At 35.7% G+C, this 19,612-nt stretch overlaps 1 pseudogene; it reads right to left on the minus strand.

Annotated features, from left to right (window-relative positions):
- Positions 1 to 434: 434 nt before the first annotated feature.
- LOC114221093 (ATP synthase F(1) complex catalytic subunit beta, mitochondrial-like) lies at positions 435 to 18,326 on the minus strand (annotated as a pseudogene).
- Between the last annotated feature and the right edge of the window lie 1,286 nt (positions 18,327 to 19,612).

Consider the following 19,612-nt stretch of genomic DNA (forward strand, 5'->3'; position numbering starts at 1 on the left):
TAGTATGTGTGTAATACCATTATGTCTAAAAAGATGTATATATATATACATATATATACACATTAACTTAAAAATGCTTTATTACTAAAATGTGCTAGCCATCATCTGAGCTTTCAGTAAGTCATAACCTTTCTGCTGGTGGAGGGTCTTGCCTTGATGTTGATGGCTGATGACTGATCAGGGTGGTGGTTGGTGAAGGCTGGGGTGGTATGCCAATTTCTGAAATAGGACAACAATAAAGTTTGCACCATCAATTCACTTTTTTTTTTTGAGGGGTGTACATTTTATTGGAAACCTTGAGTACTCTTCAGATGGACACAATGTCTTCAATCAAGGATCTCATGTGGCCTACAGAGCAAACTGAAATTTTTTGATTAGGGGCAAAGAGAGGGACAGCATGGAAAATGAGTGCTTAGTGTGTCAAAAGGACCCCCTCACCAATACTCTTCAGTCAGCTTATCAGCTTTTGCCATAGTTTCTTCAGTGGGTCCCATCATATAGAAGGCCTGTTCTGGGAGATGGTCATATTCACCTGCCAAAATCTGCTAGAATCCTTTGATGGTCTCCTTTATAGGTACCAGCTTCCCCATATGACATATGAAAACTTCAGCAACCTGGAATGGCTGACACAAGAAACTGTATTTCCCATGCATGGGACACAGTCAACTTGTGTGCATGGAAAATTGTGTACAAGCTCAGAATATTCATTCATATTCAGGATGGCAATGATGTCCTAGAGCAATTTGTAGTTCTGTGAGATCTTTTGAACCCCATGGGCAACATCATATACACATTTCCAACAACATTGGGATCCATGATTCGAGAAGTGGAATCCAGAGGATCTATAGCTGGATAGATGCCCAACTCAGCAATAGCATGGGACAGCACAGTGGTGGTGAGCCAAGACAGTGGCAAGGCAGGGTCAGCCAAGTCATCAGCAGGCACAAAATAGCCTGTACAGAGGTAATCCCTTCTTGGTGGTGGTGATTCTTTTCTACATGGTACCCATGTCAGTGGCCAGGGTAGACTGACAGCACACAACAGAAGAAATTTTGCCCAGTAAAGCAGACACCTCAGAGCCAGCCTAGGTGAAGCTAAAGGTATTATCAATAAAGAGCAGTACATCGTGACCCTCTTGGTCTCTGAAGTATTCAGCAACAGTCAGTCCATTCAGAGCTGCCCAGGTATGAGCACCACGTGGTTCATTCATTTGACCATGCACCAGAGCTACCCTGGAGGTAGCATCTTTTAAATTGATAATACTAGACTCAATCATTTCCTGGTATAAATCATTGCCTTCACAGGTCCTCTCACCAACACTAGCAAATACAGAGTGACCACCGTGGGCTTTGATGACATTAACTACATGATCAATACCATCTAGCCAACTCCAGCACCACCAAAGAGCCCAGTTTTGCCACCCTTAGCATAGGGAGCCAGAAGACCCACCAACTTGATACCAGTATCCAGAATTTCCTGCTTAACACTCATCTTTATGAAATCAGGAGCCTCAGCATGAATAGGTGCAAATTGTTTGCTTTTAATGGGACCTCCCTCATCAACAGGTTCTCCAATGACATTCACGATTCTGCCCAAGACCTCAGAACCAACAGGAATTTTGACTGCACCAGAATCCAGGACTTTCTGGTCTCTAACTAAGCCTTTGGTGCCATCCATGGCAATAGTCCTTACTGTGCTGTCACCCAAATGCTGGGCCACCTCCCAAACCAGCCTGATTTCTCTTCCCTGCACTTCCAGTGCATTTAGGATGAGTGGGAAGGAGATGTTTGGGTGGCATAGTCTCTGGCAGGTGGGAGTACTGCCAGGATGGCCCACAGCAAGACCTGGACTTGGAGTAGCAGTGCTAAGGAGCCAAGCCCCCACAAGCCCCTGGAAGCTAAGGTACAAAACCCAACATGGCAGATCCTGGGTGTGGACTCTACCTTTTCTTTTCACAAACAGTCTCTCTGTAGCATGCGATGCTGTTTGATAGCATTTTACCCATAGTAGAACTTCTTTCAAAATTAGAGTCAATCCTTTCAAACCCTGCCACTGCTTTATCAGCTAATAAGAATTAGAAAATCTTTTGCTGTCATTTCAACAATATTCATTGCATCTTCACCAAGAATAGTTTCCATCTCAAGCAACCACTGTCTTTGCTTATTCTTAAGAAGTGATTTCTCATACATGAACATTTTATAATGAGATTACAGCAATTCAGTCACATCTTCAGGCTCCATCTCTAATTCTAGTTCTCTTGCTTTCTCCATCACAGTGGACTTATTTTCTCCATGGAAGTCGTGAACTCTTCAGAGTCTTCCATAAGAGTTAGAACCAAGTTCTTCCAAACCCCTGTTAATGTTGATATTTGGCCTCTTTTCATGAATCATAAGTGTTCTTAAGGGCATCTAGAATGGTGGACCCTTTCCTGAAGGTTTTCAATTTACTTTTCTCTAATTCATCAGAGGAATCACAACCTACGGCAACTATAGCCTTATGAAATGTATTTCTTCAATAATAAGACTAGAAAGTTACTCCTTGATCCATGAGCTACAGAATGGATGTTGTGTTAGTAGGCATGAAAACAACATTAATCTCACTATTCCTCTCCATTAGAACTCTTGGGTGACCATGTACATTGTCAATGAGCAGTAATATTTTGAAAGAAATCCTTTTTGTTTTTAGCAGTAGGTTTCAACAGTGAGCTTAAAATATTCAGTAAAACATGTTGTAAATAGATGTGTTGCCATACAGGCTTTGTTGTGCCATTTCTAGAGCACAGGCAGAGTAGATTTAGCATAATTCTTAGGCCCTAGGATTTTGAGAATGGTAAATGACCATTGGCTGCAACTTAAGTCACCAGCTGCATTAGACCCTAACAGGAGAGCCAGCTTGTCCTTTGAATCTTTGGAGCCAAGCCCTGACTTCTCCTCTCCAGCCGTGAAAGTCCTAGATGGCATCTTTTTCCATATAAGCCTCTCTTGTCTACATTGAAAATCTGTTGTTTATTTCAATGACCTTCATTTATTCTCTTTAGGTAGATTTTCTGGATAATTTGCTACCAGCTTCTATAGCACTTGCTGCTTCATCTTGTACTTTTATGTTATGGAGACGGCTTCTTTCCTTAAACCTCATGAACTAACCTCTGCTACTTTCAAACTTCTCTTCTATAGCTTTTTCACCTTTCTCAGACTTCACAGAATTGAAGAAAGCTAGGGCCTTTCTCTGGATTAGACTTTGGCTTAAGGTGATATTGTTGTTGTTTTTATCTTTTATCCAGACCACTCAATTTTCTCCATATCAGCAATGAGGTTGTTTCACTTTCCTATCATTCATGTGTTCACTGAAGTAACACTTTTGATTTCCTTCAATAACTTTTCCTTTGCTTTCACAACTTGGCTAACTCTCTGGTGTAAGACACCTAGCTTTTGGCCTATCTTAGTTTTCAACATGCCTTCCTTACTAAGATTAATTATTTCTAACTTTTAATTTCAAGTGAGAGGCATGCAACTCTTCCTTTTATTTTGAACCACTTAGAGGCAATTGTAGGGCTTTTTGGCCTAACTTCAATATTACCATGTTTCAGGAAATAGAGAGTCCTGAGAAAAGGGAGAGAGACAGGGATAGCCAGTCAGTGGAGCAGTCGAAACACACAGTACATTTAGTGATTAAGTTCACTGTCTTAATTGGGTGTAGTTTATGACACCTGAAAACAATTGCAATAGAAACATCAAGGATCACTGATTACAAATTACCATAGCAAATATAATAATACTTTAAAAGTTTGAAATATTGTGAGGATTACCAAAATGTGACACAGAGACATGAAGTGAGCAAATGCTGTGGAAAAATGGTGCTGGATAGACTTGCTTGACACAGGGTTGCCACATATCTTCTATTTATAAAAAATGCAATATCTGTGAAACACAATAAAGCAACAGACAATAAAATGAGGTATACCTATATATTTTTTTCAAGAACACACATTTACAAAATTTGCTAATGTTCTAAGCCACAATGAGAGGCTTAAAAAAATGACAATGAATCAATATCACAGAGGTGACATTCTGTGATCCCACTGTGACAGCAAAAATATTGTATCCAAACTCTTTTCATTTGGAAATATCAAAACATATTTCTAAATAACTAATTGGTAATAGAAATTGTAATTGAAATAAACTAAGGATTAGAATTGAAGGAACATGAAAGCTTTATACATTATCACAGAGAAGACCAAACAAAGCTTGACCTGAGGGAAAGTTATACCATCAGTACACACTACATATCAAAAAATAATACATACATTTTATATATATATATATATATATATATATATGGTATGACTTAAGCAGTTTGCTTACAAAATCAGAAAAAGAGTAAAATCACAAATTTACAAAAATGATTGATTTAAGAAAAATAAGAATTAGAACTTAGAAAAAGCAAAAACCCAAAGACAGAACTGCCAAGAACAAAATCTACAAATTTAAGAATAATGATAAAATAATATATTATTTTGACTAAGAAAGGAAGAAAGCATAGATAAGTAACAATGGAATTGGAAGGAAGAGTATAACTATGTATAGAATGGAAAAAAGAAAATCATATTAAAAAAAATAGTCCAAAGTAGTAAAAAGTTAAGTAAACATGTATTAGAAAAATGTATCTTAAAACATTTTTTTGAAATTGACTTCTAAATATTAAAGAAACAAATTGGCAATTAAAAGTCTAACCACAAAAATATAGTTGTTTTTCAGATAAGTTTTATCAAACTCAAGGATCATACTAAAAAGTAGTATATTTTATGAATGTAGGTATATGTTACAAAGTATAAAGTCATGAATGTCATTAATACAGCTACCTGTAATTATCTTTGCAAGGAAAGAAGCATGAAGAGATGGAGAATAGAACTTTAGTAGTTTATGTTTAATTGCCTAAAAAGAGAAAATAGACATTTGAAAAAATAAAAAAAAATGTTAAGTCTATCTTTAATCTGTGTGTTGGGTAAGGAGGGGTTCAGAACAAATTTCTCCAAAATGTGCCACTTAGACTTGTGAGATATTTTGAGGTAAAAGCAATCAAGACCCAGCAAACTCAAGAAAAATTTCATGTTTCCTTAAACTACCTAAGATAATTTAGATAGGGCCCTGGCCTAGAAAGAGAGCTATTACCAAAAGACAACATTTTTATCTGAATGAACTATCTGTATGGCAGGATGAACATCTGATTATCATTTTCTCTTCTTTTTGTCCCATGAATCACCCTCTTCATCTTTGAAACCCCATGCCGTGATCCCATTCCTCTGCTCAAGATGGCATATAAACCTCAATTGACCAGCTTGTCCTTGGGTTTCCAATTCTTATGGGGTCCCCATATGTTACACATTTTTTTCTCCTGCTCATCTGTTTTATGTTAATGTGATTATTAATAGACCAAGGAACTTAGAAAGAAGGGAATTCTTTTTCTCCTTAAGAGGTACATAAATATATGTTTTGTTTTTCTGCAATTTGTATATTTCAAATTTTATTTAAAAGATAAATATGAAAAGTAGAGTGTGGATAGTAATATATAAACATAAGCCAATGAAGTGCTTACAAAAATATGTTAAGCAAGGTGGGGAAGTAGTAGTGTCACAGATTGAAAGCACTATTTTTCTTCTTTATATGGTTGATGAACAGCTTGAACAAAAGTACATTTTGCTAAGAATTTCTTATCATTTCTTATCATTAGGCAATCAGGCAAAGGAAAAGGAGAGTTTTTATTGAACTCTGGTCATTTTTCAGGCATTCCATTTTCCATGAACGTGACATATATGACCTAATTAATCTTCACTCCGATTCCATAGAGAAGTAACTTACCCAACATGTAGGAAATATATGGCTCAAGGAAAGGTAAATAATCTGCCTAATTTCAATTTTGAGTAATTGGTGGAAAAGGGATTTGAACCCACATCAGTTTGACTCCAAAATGTATGTCCTTTTCATTATAGCTTAGTAATAACCTGATGATGATGATGATGACAGTAGCTACTATGACACTGTGTTTAGACACTGAATAAAGTGCTTACATATGTGGTATCTCAATTAATTCTCAGAAGAGCTGTTCATTGTATTCTCTCATTTTACAATAAGGAATTTGAGGTTTAGAAACTGTTTTTTTTTTTAATTTTTATTTATTTATTCACGAGAGACAGAGAGAGAGAGAGGCAGAGGGAGAAGCATGCTCCCAAGGAGCAGGGAGCCCGATGCGGGACTCGATCCCAGGACCCCGGGATCATGACCTGAGCCGAAGGCAGACGCCCAACCATCTGAGCCACCCAGGCACCCCAGAATTTGAGGTTTAGAGAGATCAAATAAAGCATCCAGTGTGTCACTGCCAGTGTGCTCCAGAACCACAAATACAGCCTAGTTTGAAGTCAAGGACTGTGACATTAAATACTAGATTGACTCTCATAAAGTTAAGTTATAATCTGGTTTTAGGTGAGACAGAGCCAGATTTAATTTATCTGCCATACACAAGACAGTATTTAGGAGAAGTCCTCTTTGAGACTTCCACTGACAAGGTCAAAAAGTCTAATGCTTTCTCTACTCTAAGAGAAGACACCATGGTCAAGACATCCAGTGCATGGAAATGCTGTACTTGATCTGCAAGTACACATGAATCGTGGTAAGCAGAGTATTTCACATAAGCCATTTAACTTTTTTCTGACTGTCCTTTACCTCAAGCCTTAACACCAGACTCTGATTTTTAGTTGGCAGAAACAGTGGCATCTTTAAGGGATATTATGTTTTATGTGTTCACACAGATCTATCTTGGTGTCAGATGGAATGGACACCAGATCATTCTGGTGTCCATCACCTGGGCTCCTTCCTGATTCAGAGTACAGGGAATCTCTTACAGAAGGAACTCAACCTCTCTGAATACCAGTTTCCTCATCATTAACATGGAGGTAAGTAAGGCCATGAGGTATATAAAAAGTCTATTGCAAACTGCAAATTATCATTTTAACATTGTTTATTATAAGTTTAGGGGACAATACTTTATTTTTATCTACTTTTCTTCCTTCAAGGAGAACTATGGTTCCTCTTCTGCCTTCCCTTCTTCCCTGACCAGTGAAATTCTTATTTTTACATAAAAAGGGGAGAAAGAACAGAATTGATCAGATCTGTTCAGCACCTCTGCCTTTGTTTCCATCTTCTATTTCATTAGCCATCAGAAAATCCAATTTCAAAATTTCCACTTTTAGAGATATTTAATGAGATTGGGATTGCAGAACTGGAGAACAAGTTAGAAGTCATAACTGGGGAATATTTACTTACAGAAAGTGGATGAAACAGAGAGGCTTGGGAGAGAGGATATAAGAGGAAAGAGAAGAGGGGGAGCAGACAAGGTGAGCAGATGGGAAGGGAGGGGAGCGGAGAGGAAACAATCAAGAAAAAGACATACAACACTGGGTATCCCACATATATAATTACATGGTTTTAGAAAGCAGACAAATTAAGAAGGTGGCAGAATAGAAGCAATCAGAAAGTTAAAAAGATAGTAAAAAGAGGATAATTGTGTCAATAATATAGTATCAGTATAATGTGATATCAATAGCTACAAATTACTGAGGGTCTAATATGGACTGTATTACTTGTTGCACATATTTAATTGTCAAAAGAACCTCTACTGCCATTTAATCAGAGATTAGTAGATTGGTACTGATTTACTCAATTACGTCTAGAGCAATAGGGTCACATATCACAAACCTAACCATGCATATGTTGAGACATCACAGGGAAGAGACAGCAGACTATATACTTCAAAAGAAGAAATAGGCACTAAAACAAAGAACTGGATCAAATTTTTAAAAATTTAGCTTATTTTTGTGGTAATTATATGGGTTGATGGAGGTGAAATATAGCCACAGATTCTACAGTTGTTTATAAATGTTCATAAATGAACACTGACATAGCTGTCAGAGGAATTTGTAATAGTGATCTATCATTTAAGGTCCTGCTGACCCTTGCAGGCATGTAATCAACTCTCAAAGTCTCAACATCCATCTCCTCTCTCTCTCTCTCTTTGTGTCTCCCACCCCCCTCCTTCTTGTTTAACACCATTCTGAAATAGTTATAAATAGCTATTGTCAGCAACACATTTTTTTTAAATCTACCAATTCTTAAACCAGGTCCAGTAGAATAGATATTTTCATAAGCAGACAGGCACTGACCATGCTAGTTTTCTTCTCCCAATTTTTACTAATCAGATGACCATAAAATCATCCCCCTTAACTATTTTCCCCTTCCCCAAGTGGCTTCAGGCTATTAAACCTTCTCATAACAGGAGTAGTCTCTCTCTCTCTCTCTCTCTCTCTCTCACACACACACAGACATACACATACACAAGCTAAATGTATTCAATATGGATTGAATATAGTAGTCCTTAAACTTTTTGTGGTTCTGATCTTTGGTTGTAGTGGCTAATGCAAACAGATTCAACAACATATGATGAAAACTTAAGTGGCTAAAATTCCCTTGAAACAATGCAGAGGAAAGATTTTTAAAACTTGAGGAAACAGAAGTGCTTGATGGATTTATTATTTGTTTGAAAAAAATTCAAACCCAAGCAAAAAAATTCAAACCCAAGATTAAGCAGAAAAGGAAAGCTAATCCCAGTGCTTAGAGCAGAGCTGACTTGAGATTTCTTCCTTGGGCATATTGGTCAGGATCATAAACCCAAAGAAAGTTCATGAAGGAGAAGAACATGCTTGCATGCTCTTCTACCATCAACTCTTTATAAAGCTCCAATCACTTCAAGCAAGGTTTCCAGACTAGGAAACCAAATATTACTCTCAAGCTTATCTCAATGCCAGCATTTGGGATTTAAAGGAATCCAAAAGGGAAAGAGTAAAGAAAGAAAAATTAATTGTATTCCTGTAAAGAAAATGAACAGTCCCATACTTCTCCAAGCTTTTTTTTTTATCCTCTCGGTCTGTGATCATTAAGTCCTTTGGGAGGGCAAACCCTGTGGTTATGGCACCTTAAATTATCCTGGCATTTGGCCAATAAAGATTTGTAATTCTAATCTATAAAGTTAAAAAGTAGTGATGGGATGAGACTGAAAGAAAATGCTTCCTCTCCTTTAGATTCTTAACTAGATCTTGTACAGTTAAAGAGAAAAGACTTTCTAACAGACATTTTAATAAATTGTTACAATCTGCAATTTCTCTGAATGCTCCCACTCTTCTAAGAACCTTGCGCTATTATGTCACTGTTGCTAAAACTTTCAGCTATAGGTACATTTCCACTTCTCAGAACACTCTATCTCTCCTTGTCAGCCAGCTAGATACTCTAAATGAATTATAAATGTTAAAGATGGTTTTGTCTTTTTTCTCCTTTAGCCTGAGAACAAGAAGTGAAATAGGTAGAATTATGACTCCTCTCTGTTAATTTCTTTTTTAACAGTTGCCTGTGAAGATCTTCCAGTGCCTCTGATAAGCTCTCAACAGAAGTGGGATTAGATGTCAAAGTTGAAGCTTCCAGGAGAACCTCTGAGAGCTGAAGTATGTCAGGTAAAGATGGTTTATAGCTGTTGCGTCTCAAGAGGGTGCTCTTGGTCTTATGCCCAGAGTACAATAAAAAGTAATGGGTTCTAGCTGAAAGCTTCACGGTTGGTGATGTTATAGGCTGAAAGCAGTTTGAAATTCAAAAGTTCAATCTTAGCCTGGGTCAGTCTCTTCTGAATGTTTAATATATGGCCAAGCAGATTTTATATTTTTAAATAACTAATATAAATGACGATATTTGGGAGCTGGAATAGCACAGATGTGTGTGTATATGTGTGTCTATGTGTGTGTGTTGGCTTAAGCAGTTGGGAGTGAGGTAGGGACAGAAAGCAGCTGTAACATGAAGGGTATAAGTTGAAACCTTGGAAGATCTGAACAAGTGAATGTGTGAGCAGCCTCAGGTGTCTGGTAGTTTTATGAGTTGGAAACCAGGAATGGTTCCTTTACTGTAGTCTAGTTAATTTCTATGAGTGACAAAGAATAGAAGCTTTAGGGCACAGAGCTGAGAGAGAGCTCCTTGACACTGGTTGTTGCAAGTCTAGCAAAACATAAGCATTAAGTGCTGTTAATCAGAGACTCAGAAATCAAATGAAGTGAATTATTGCTGTGATTGCAATGCAAACTCCACCGTCAGTACTAGAGTAACTGCTATGGAGTGGTACAAGTATGGGAGTCTAAGGAGATGTACTCAGGGAAGGAAAGAAAAAATTAGAAGACTGATGGCTGTTTGCATGTAGGCAACATTGCTTCCCATTCAGAGCCTCACAGCCCTCAGTGCTGACTCTGGCTGCATGGGGCTGATGGAAACTTGGAAAATCTTGTGGCAGTTGATGTTTGCTTATTCTTTCACATATCAACTTTTAAAACTCCATTAGACCATAATGAAGGAAAATCAGAAATTGACCTAAGTGGAATGAACTTTCTTCTTATTCTCTCTTCCTCTCTCTCCTTCTCAAAATTTTATTGAAATTTATTTATTTATTTATTTATTTATTTATTTATTTATTTTAAAGATTTTATTTATTTATTTGAGAGAGAGAATGAGAGAGAGAGAGAGCATGAGAGGGGGGAGGATCAGAGGGAGAAGCAGACTCCCCGCTGAGCAGGGAGCCCGATGCGGGACTCGATCCCGGGAATCCAGGATCATGACCTGAGCCGAAGGCAGTCGCTTAACCAACTGAGCCACCCAGGCGCCCCAAATTTAACTGTGACAGCAATGTGGATTTTATTTTGTTTTGTTTTGTTTTGTTTTGTTTTATTTTAAAGCATGAATGGACATGATTTCTCTAAGCTTTCTCCAAGAGAAAGTTGGGCACAGGTATTTAGGGTGACATCAAATAAAATGTGTGGGCTGTTGAGGATCTGTAAGACTTTGAAGATATACATATAGATATGTGGAAATATAGTTTCAAGAAACTCTACATTACCGGGCACCTGGGTGGCTCAGTTGGTTAAGCGACTGCCTTCGGCTCAGGTCATGATCCTGGAGTCCTGGGATCGAGTCCCATATCGGGCTCCCTGCTCAGCAGGGAGTCTGCTTCTCCCTCTGACCCTCTTCCCTCTTGTGCTCTCTATCTCTCATTCTCTCTCTCTCAAATAAATAAATAAAATCTTTAAAAAAATAAAAGAAACTCTACATTACCTAGTCTTACTTCCCATGGTCAAAAATTAGAGTTCCCTTTAGATAGATGTTTGCTTTCCTCTTCTTTGGCACTCATTTTAAAAGCAACATAGTATAGGTTGAAAATCTCAGGATTTTAGACAGAAGACATTGGTTCTATTTCCAGTTTTTGACTTTGTGACCTTGGATTAATCATTTAATTTTTTTTGTTGTTTGTTTTTTTTTCTTTTGTCTAAACTGAGTATCAAGATATTTATAAGATTTAAATAAGGTAATGTGAAGGTAATTGTAAGGAGTAATATAGCCAGTGTAGATAGCATTCTGTACAGCAAAAATTACTTAACATTGCACTACAAAATAAGACCAACTTATAAGTAATATGTATTTAACAAACATTAATATAAGCAGTAACTAAAGAATGCATAAGATTCACATTTTTAAATTACACATAAATAAGAAAATATTTACATAAAAATCCTTATATTAATCCATCTGTCAGGAATCTTACTATTAGCAGCTAGAAGTGCCTCTGAGGGCTTAGGGCAGAGCATGAATTTATTGAATGGATACTGGTTGGATCCCACAATCACTGAGAGGTCTTATAACCATGATCAGAGGCTACTGGACCAGAAACCAAGCCCAAACAAGCTGTAGAACCAGTGTAGTAGGAATACCACTACAGGGTACTCTAATGCTTCAGCCTGCACAGCTGTCATCAGTGACCACCTTGACTGTCCCTGCTCCTCCAGAACTTCGCTTTTCTATAACTACAAAATCAAGAAAAAGGATTATCCTGATTCCTGCCGGTATTCTTATTAGTTCCCAATTCATTATCAAGGGTTGATCTATCTGGTTTGAGGAGCCTACCTGCCTGATTCCTAGCTGCAAGAGAGTTTGAAAAAGTATCTGCTATATTCAGCACCAAAAATAGGTAATGCAGGGGCGCCTGGGTGGCTTAGTCGTTGGGCGTCTGCCTTCGGCTCAGGTCATGGTCCCAGGGTCCTGGGATTGAGCCCCGCATCGGGCTCCCTGCCCGGCGCGAAGCTTGCTTCTCCCTCTCCTACTCCTCCTACTTGTGTTCCCTCTCTCGCTGTGTCTCTCACTCCCTCTGTCAAATAAATAAATAAAAAAAATCTTCAAAAAAATAGTGCAATCTGTCATTGATCAAGACTCATAAAATCAAGAATACATGGACTATAAAAGGAGGTTTCAATGGTTACAGGCAAAATAAAGGGGGAGGCAAAGTTTATTATATTAACAACTTAATACATGTGATGGTATCTGCTCTAGTCTAATCTGTTCCTCTTATTTTTTTAAGATCTGACTCTCATTTGTGTGCACTAGTTAAAATTTGTGAAAATGGTCTATACTATGGTATCTTTTGTGTTGTTATTTCAGTATTAATTAGTAACTACAGAATGTCCAGTCCCATATAATTATTTCAAATTTTAAGTACAACTCTCAACTATTAAAACTATTGAGTTTGGCTCACTTTGATAAGCTCTGTAAAATGATGGTTGAGTAATTTGAATTTCAACCAAGAAATAACAATGTTTCAACTTCACTGACTTTTCAATATTTCTCTTAAATGTTGCTAAAATACATATTCATAGGTCCACTCAGAAAATTCTGATTATAAAAGAATCTCAAGCTGATTTTGATGCAGTTGAATATGTTCAGTAATTTGAAGAACACTACTCAATATTGAGTGTTCTCTATCCTGTGTATGTATGGATCTCTGCAATTGAGAAGAAATTTTTATTTCTTGATCAGATCAAAGCTGCAAATGTATTTTTCAATGAGTGAAGAAATGTAAATCCTTCTGGTTTCTGGTTATCACCAGATTCAGGTAAGTCATAAGCTTCTGGTTTTTATGTTGAAGTGGGAAGAATTTGGTGATGTTATACAAAAAACAGAATTTATGTTTATCAAATTTGTATATGGAATTGTATACAGATATTTTAAATAAAAACAGATTAGTCCATTTTTATATAAAGCATGACATTAATATCGTCTACTCTTGTACTTCAGTTATATACCAAAGAAATCTTGCATATTTTTCCTCATCCTGTCTTAACAACAGTGCTATTATATTTAAGCATGAAAGAAACTCAGAATAATATCAAGGTGGTGAGATTTCAAAGATCCCAACAAATATTTTCATTTTGAATCTTGATATATGTTTCTATATTCTAATACCTGTTTTTATTGCCTCTTATAGAAAGCCATGAAATTGAAATAAGCCATTAATAGGAAAGAATAGCAAGAATTCAGTGATATATTCCTCTATTCTACTTAATAAAATTCTCTAGCTATTTATTGTTTCTAAAACATTTTTTCAGCATATGCCTTTAAAAAGATGATTTTTAAAGGTTTTTGAAAGTTTAAAATGTGAATTCTTACACCACTCTGAGTCTCTCAAGTCACTGACAGTATGTTAGAAATACCACCAGAATTTATCTGAAATGTCTGGCACTTCCACCTTAGTGACCAGAGTTAATACAAAATGTTAGTGTAAATGGAAAAATTTGGGCGGCCTGCTTATCAGATGATAAGACTTAGAAAACAGAAACTAGGTACAAAGACTCATTGGACAGGTAGAAATTTTATTTGGAATTCTTATTTAAAATGTAGTCATTTATTTCTTAATATCTTAATACTTCAACATTTTTTTGTCTCTAACGTTCTTAAACTCCTAGCAAAGGTGCTAGATTACTCAAGTAAAACAACAACAACAAAGAATGCTTCTGTTTTAATCAGTCTTGCTTGTTCTGTAGCTCTTATCTTGCTATAAGATAAATTATTTTACACTTTGAAGCAGTACTTTACTTCAAACAAATGGATGGTCTTTCCTTTGGTACCACAACAGAACACAGCTCTGTCCCTGGGACCGACAGAGTAGAAAACAATAGAAAAAAGGACATTACAATTCTGACAGTGAACACAGGACCTTTATTAGGTGAAGGGAAAATAAAAATTTGTAAAGGCAAACATATAGCTTCATGATTGTTTTTAAATTTGATAGTGCTAAGAAGTTAAATATCCAGCTATTTGTATTTCATTGTATCTTGTTCTGTTATTTCTTTCTCCAGTTCAACTCAGATTCATAGGGCATGCAGCCGCAAAGAAAATAGAAATCCAGGACTGTGGAGTTAATGCTTAACAGATGTGGAAGTTACACAGTTGTTCTACTGATCTGCCAGGTAGAGTATGGAAAGAATTTGAAACAACTCCAGCAAATAAGTGCTCAGGCTGTCTTTCAGCACCAAATAGAGAAGTTACATTTGCATGACTCATTACAAGAGTTAAAACCATCAAACTATATAGATTCAGCCCTACAGAAGATTTGTGTTTTGTTTTGTTTGTGTGTGGTTGTAATATTATGATTTATAAGAAATATATACTTGGTCATTCAGATGACCAAAATATATTTTTCATATTTATTTGGTCTGTATTCACAGGTCCTGGCTTACAGCTCCCAAAACTCTGGGAATTTCCCAAGTAATAAGAGCGATGGGATCATCTTTTGTCTTAATAATTGGTCTCTTGTTCTCAGTTTCTGAAAATGCTTTAGAGCCATAAAGGTGAAATGGGTGTCTTGTTATTCATAACAAGCCCCTTTCTACCACAATGGATTTACCTAACGAGTTGACTTTTGGAAAGCACCTGAGGATGAGGGCTGGTTGCCAGGGGAACCCAATATGAATAGAGGGTTGGCACTTTCATTCCCATCCCCTGATTTCCGGGGAGGGTAGAGGGGTTTGAGGTTGATTCAATTACCAATGGTCAATTATTTAATAAATCGTGCCTATGTTATAAAGCCTCCACATACACCCAAAACAACAGGGTTTGGAGAGCTTCTGGGTTATGGACATATGGAGATATGGAGAGAATGATTCACTCAGAAAGGACAGGGAAACTTCAGTCCCTCTCCCTATATCTTGTCCTTTGTGTGTCCTCCATCTGGCTATTCCTGAGTTTTATCCTTTCATAATAAAATGGTAATCTAGTGAGTAAACTGGTTTCCTGAATTCCATGAGCCATTCCAGCAAATTAATCAAACCCAAGGAGGGGTTGTTAGAAAATCTGACTGATAGCCAGTTGGTCAGAAGCACAATGATAACCTAAACTTGTAAATGTCATCTGAAGCAGGGGCAGTCTTCTAGAACTAAGCCCTTAACTTGTGAGAGCTGATGCTGTCTCTAGGTAGATAGTGTTAGAATTTAGTTGAATTGTTGACACTCAGCTGGTGTTAGAGCACTTCTTGGTGGCTTGGGGGTTGAACCCTCATATCTTGGAAATTGGGTTTCATGATATTCTCTCTCTCTCTCTCTCTCTATATATATATATATATAAATCTTTTTTTACTAGATTTTATCTTCTCTGTCAAGTTTAATCTAGCCTTGGTTATATATTTACCTGAATTCCTACATTTAGAGGGTTTTCAGAATATTTCATTGGATTTCCTTATTTTACATTTACTTGGTCAACAATACTATAACTTAATAAAAATAAAAGTTTGTTTCACTTTTGCCCTTATGCTGGAAATAGCATATGCAACTCTTTCAGTATTTAAATGTTGAATATTTATTTTATGCCATCCTGTTGCCCAATAAGATAATATTTTTGTTTGTTTTTTTGTTTATTTCTTTGTTTTTACATCTGTGATCTGACTTATTTAAAGAGCCTAGAAAACATAGACTGGAATACAAAAAAAATTATTATGTTACCAATGTCTACTGTCTACTCCATGTCTACTCCTACATTTCTAGGTTATTTAAATTCAAATTACATTTCTTTATTGGTAAAGTTGGTTCATTTTAGAAAATTAAAGCTTTTGAAACATACTTATAAAAACAATAGAAGGAAGAAAGAACAAAAGGAAGGAAGAGAAGGAAAAAGTAAGAAAGACCAAGGACAAAAAAAAAAACAAACAGCAGAGCTTATGATAATGATTTTAGAATTAATGGATAGGAATTAACAAAACAAAACAAAACAAACAAAAAAACCTCCTATGGTTAATATGTTAAGGGCCCATGGAAAAAGTAAACAACATCTAAGAACACATGGGTAATGTAAGCAAAGAGAAAATTTAAGAAAGGATCAAAAGAAAATACTAAAAATAAAATATACTAAAATAGAAATAAAAAAATGCCCCAATAGGCTAATCAATAGTGTGGAAATGGCTAAGGAAAGAACCAGTGCCTTGCAGATAAGTCAATATAAGCTTCCTAAGCTGAAACGCAGAGAGAAAAAGAATGGCAAACATACAACACAATATCAAAAAACCTTAGGATAATTAAAAAGGTGTAAGATGCATGCAATTGGAATACCAGAAAAAGGAAAAAGAGAAAACATAGCAGAAGAAGCATTTGAAGTAATAATTAGTGAAGATTTTTCAAAATAGATGACATACACAAAACCACATATCCAAAAAGCTTAGGAAACACAAAGAAGGAAAAATACTAAAAAAAAAAAAAAAAATACACCTAGGATTAACCATAGCAACTTCTTACTAGATAGGATTCTGGAGGCAAGGGAAACAAAAGCAAAAATAAACTATTGGGACTTAGTCAAGATAAAAATCTTCTGTGCAATGAAGGAAACAATCATCAAAACTAAAAGGCAACCTTTGGAATGGGAGAAGACATTTGCAAATGACATATCTGATAAAAGGTTAGTATCCAAAATCTTAAAGAACTCAACACCCAAAAAACAAATAATCCAGTTAAGAAATGGGCAGAAGACACAAAAAGACATTTTTCCAAAGAAGACATCCAGATGACTAACAGACACATGACAAAATGCTCAACATCAATCATCATCAGGGAAATACAAATCAAAACCACAATGAGATACCACCTTACACCTGTCAGAATGGCAAAATTAATAACACAGGAAACAACAGGTGTTGGCAAGGATGCAGAGAAAAAGGAACCCTCTTACACTGTTGTTGGGAATACAAACTGGTGCAACTACTCTGGAAAACAGTATGGAGGTTCTTCAGAAATTTAAACTAGAACTACCCTATGATCCAGCAATTGTACTACTAGGTATTTATTATCCAAAGGATACAAAAATATAGATTTGAAAGGACATGCACCCCGATGTTTATAGCAGCACTATCAACAATAGCTAAATTATGGGAAGAGTCCAAATATTCATTGACTGAAGAATGGATAAAGAAAATGTGATTTTATATATATATATATATATATATGCCATTTATATATATGTAATATGCCATTATATATATAATGGCATATTACTCAGCCATCAAAAAGAATGAAATCTTGCCATTTGCAATGATGTGTGTGGATCGAGCTAGAGGGTATTGTGCTAAGCAAAATCAGTCAGAGAAAGATAAATATCATATGATTTCACTCATATGTGGAATTTAAAAAATGAAAGAGATGAACATAAGGGGAGAAAAGAGAGAAGCAAACCATGAAACAGACTCTTAACTTTAGAGAAAAAACTGAGGGGTGCTGGAGGGGAGGTGGGTGGGGGATGGGCTAAATGGGTGATGGGTATATAAAATACACCCGGGCATATCATATTCAAAGTACAGTAAGGCAAAACAAAACAAAACAAACACAAAACTAAAACAAAAATACATTGGGAAGAAGGACAAGATAAAAATACCTTGTACTAAAGGAACAAAAGTAATAATTAAAACTGACTTCTCATCAAAAATCATGCAAGCTAGAAAAGAGATATTTGAAGCATTTAATTAAAAACAACAAAATAAAACAACAATATAGAATTCTTCATTGAACAAGATTATCCTTCCAAATGAAAGGGAAATAAATCCTTCTCACAAAAAGAAAAAGAGAGGGAGGGGGAGGGGTGAGAGAGATCAAGAGAAAGGATTCTTAGAAGAAATGTTTGAAAGAAAGAAAGAAACTTATACAGGTCAGAAACCTGGATCTACATGAAGCATTAAGAAGGAGTAAATAAAGGTACAATGAATTGTATTTTTCTTTGTCTTAATCGATCTCAAAGTTAACTCTGTTTAAGCAAATAACATTAACTATGCAATGGGTGATTGAGTGATTATAGCATATAGACAAGTGATGTAAATGACAGTAATGTCCTAAAGAATAGGAGGAAGGAATTGGGAATATGTTATAAGGTACCTGCACTAAAGGAGGGCATCGCGTAATGATAAAGGAATCAATTCTCCACGAATGTATAATTATTAACATGTATGTACCTAACAAGAGAGCTCAAAATGTACCAGGCAAAAATTGATAGGATTGTGAGAATAGACAAACCCACTATTATCAGTAAGGATATAGCTAACCTGAAGAGAATTATCAATCAACATTAATATAATTGATATTTATAGAATATTCTATCCTAAAAGGGCCGAATACTTTCTCAAGTTTACATGAGGTAATCATCGAGATAAACCAAATTTTAGTCAGTCATAGAAAAACAATTATCATATGGTTTTACTCATATGTGGAATTTAAGAAACAAAAGAGACGATCATGGTGATCAAGGGAAGGAAAAAATAAAATAAGACAAAATCAGGGAGGGGGGGAAAACCATAAGAGACTTTTAACAATAGGAAATAAACTGAGGGTTGCTAGAGGGGAAATGGGGGGGGATGGGGTAACTGGGTGAGGGGCATTAAGGAGGGCATGTGATATACTGAGCACTGGGTGTTATATGCAGTGGATGAATAACTGAAATCTATATCTGAAACTAATGTTAATTAATTGAATTTAAATAAGTTAATAAAAAAAGGATAGACCAAACTTTGAACCATAAAACACATCTGAACAAATTTCAAAGAAGAGAAATCATACAAATATTTTCTCTTCTCACAATTAAATTAAATTAGAAATCAATACCAGAAAGTTAGTGAGACATTCCAAAATATTTGGAGATTAAACAAGACATTCTAAATAATGGATTAAAAAGAATTTCAAGGAACGATTCTAAATACCTTAAACTACATAAAAATGATAACAAAACAAAATTTGTGGAAATGCAGTGAAAATAGTGCTTAGAGACAAAATTATAGTATCATATGCACATATTAGGAAAAAAGGATCTAAAGATTGATAATAATCTAAGTGTCCATCTTAGAAAACTAAGGAACAATTTAAAGCTATAGAAAGCAGAAGAAATAATAAAATTATAGTAAAAATAAATACAATTAAAAACAAAGAAATAACAGGAACAAAATCAATGAAGTCAAAAGTTAGTTTCTTGAAAAGAACAATATAACTGATAAACCTTAGCCATGTTAACTAAGAAAGAAAACAAAGACAAATTACCAACATTAGAAATGAAAGAAAAATTGTCATTACTGATTTCGTGAAAATTAAACGGATAGTAAAGAAATAATATGAGCATCTCTGTGCCCGAATATTTAATAAGTTAGATGAAATGGACCAATATTTGAAAGATGAAAATTATCAAAACTCACA

Source organism: Eumetopias jubatus, unplaced genomic scaffold (genome assembly GCF_037043125.1).
Source record: "Eumetopias jubatus isolate StellerSeaLion01/CBP00866 unplaced genomic scaffold, mEumJub1_p1.0 scaffold_1, whole genome shotgun sequence".
Taxonomy (NCBI): domain Eukaryota; kingdom Metazoa; phylum Chordata; class Mammalia; order Carnivora; family Otariidae; genus Eumetopias; species Eumetopias jubatus.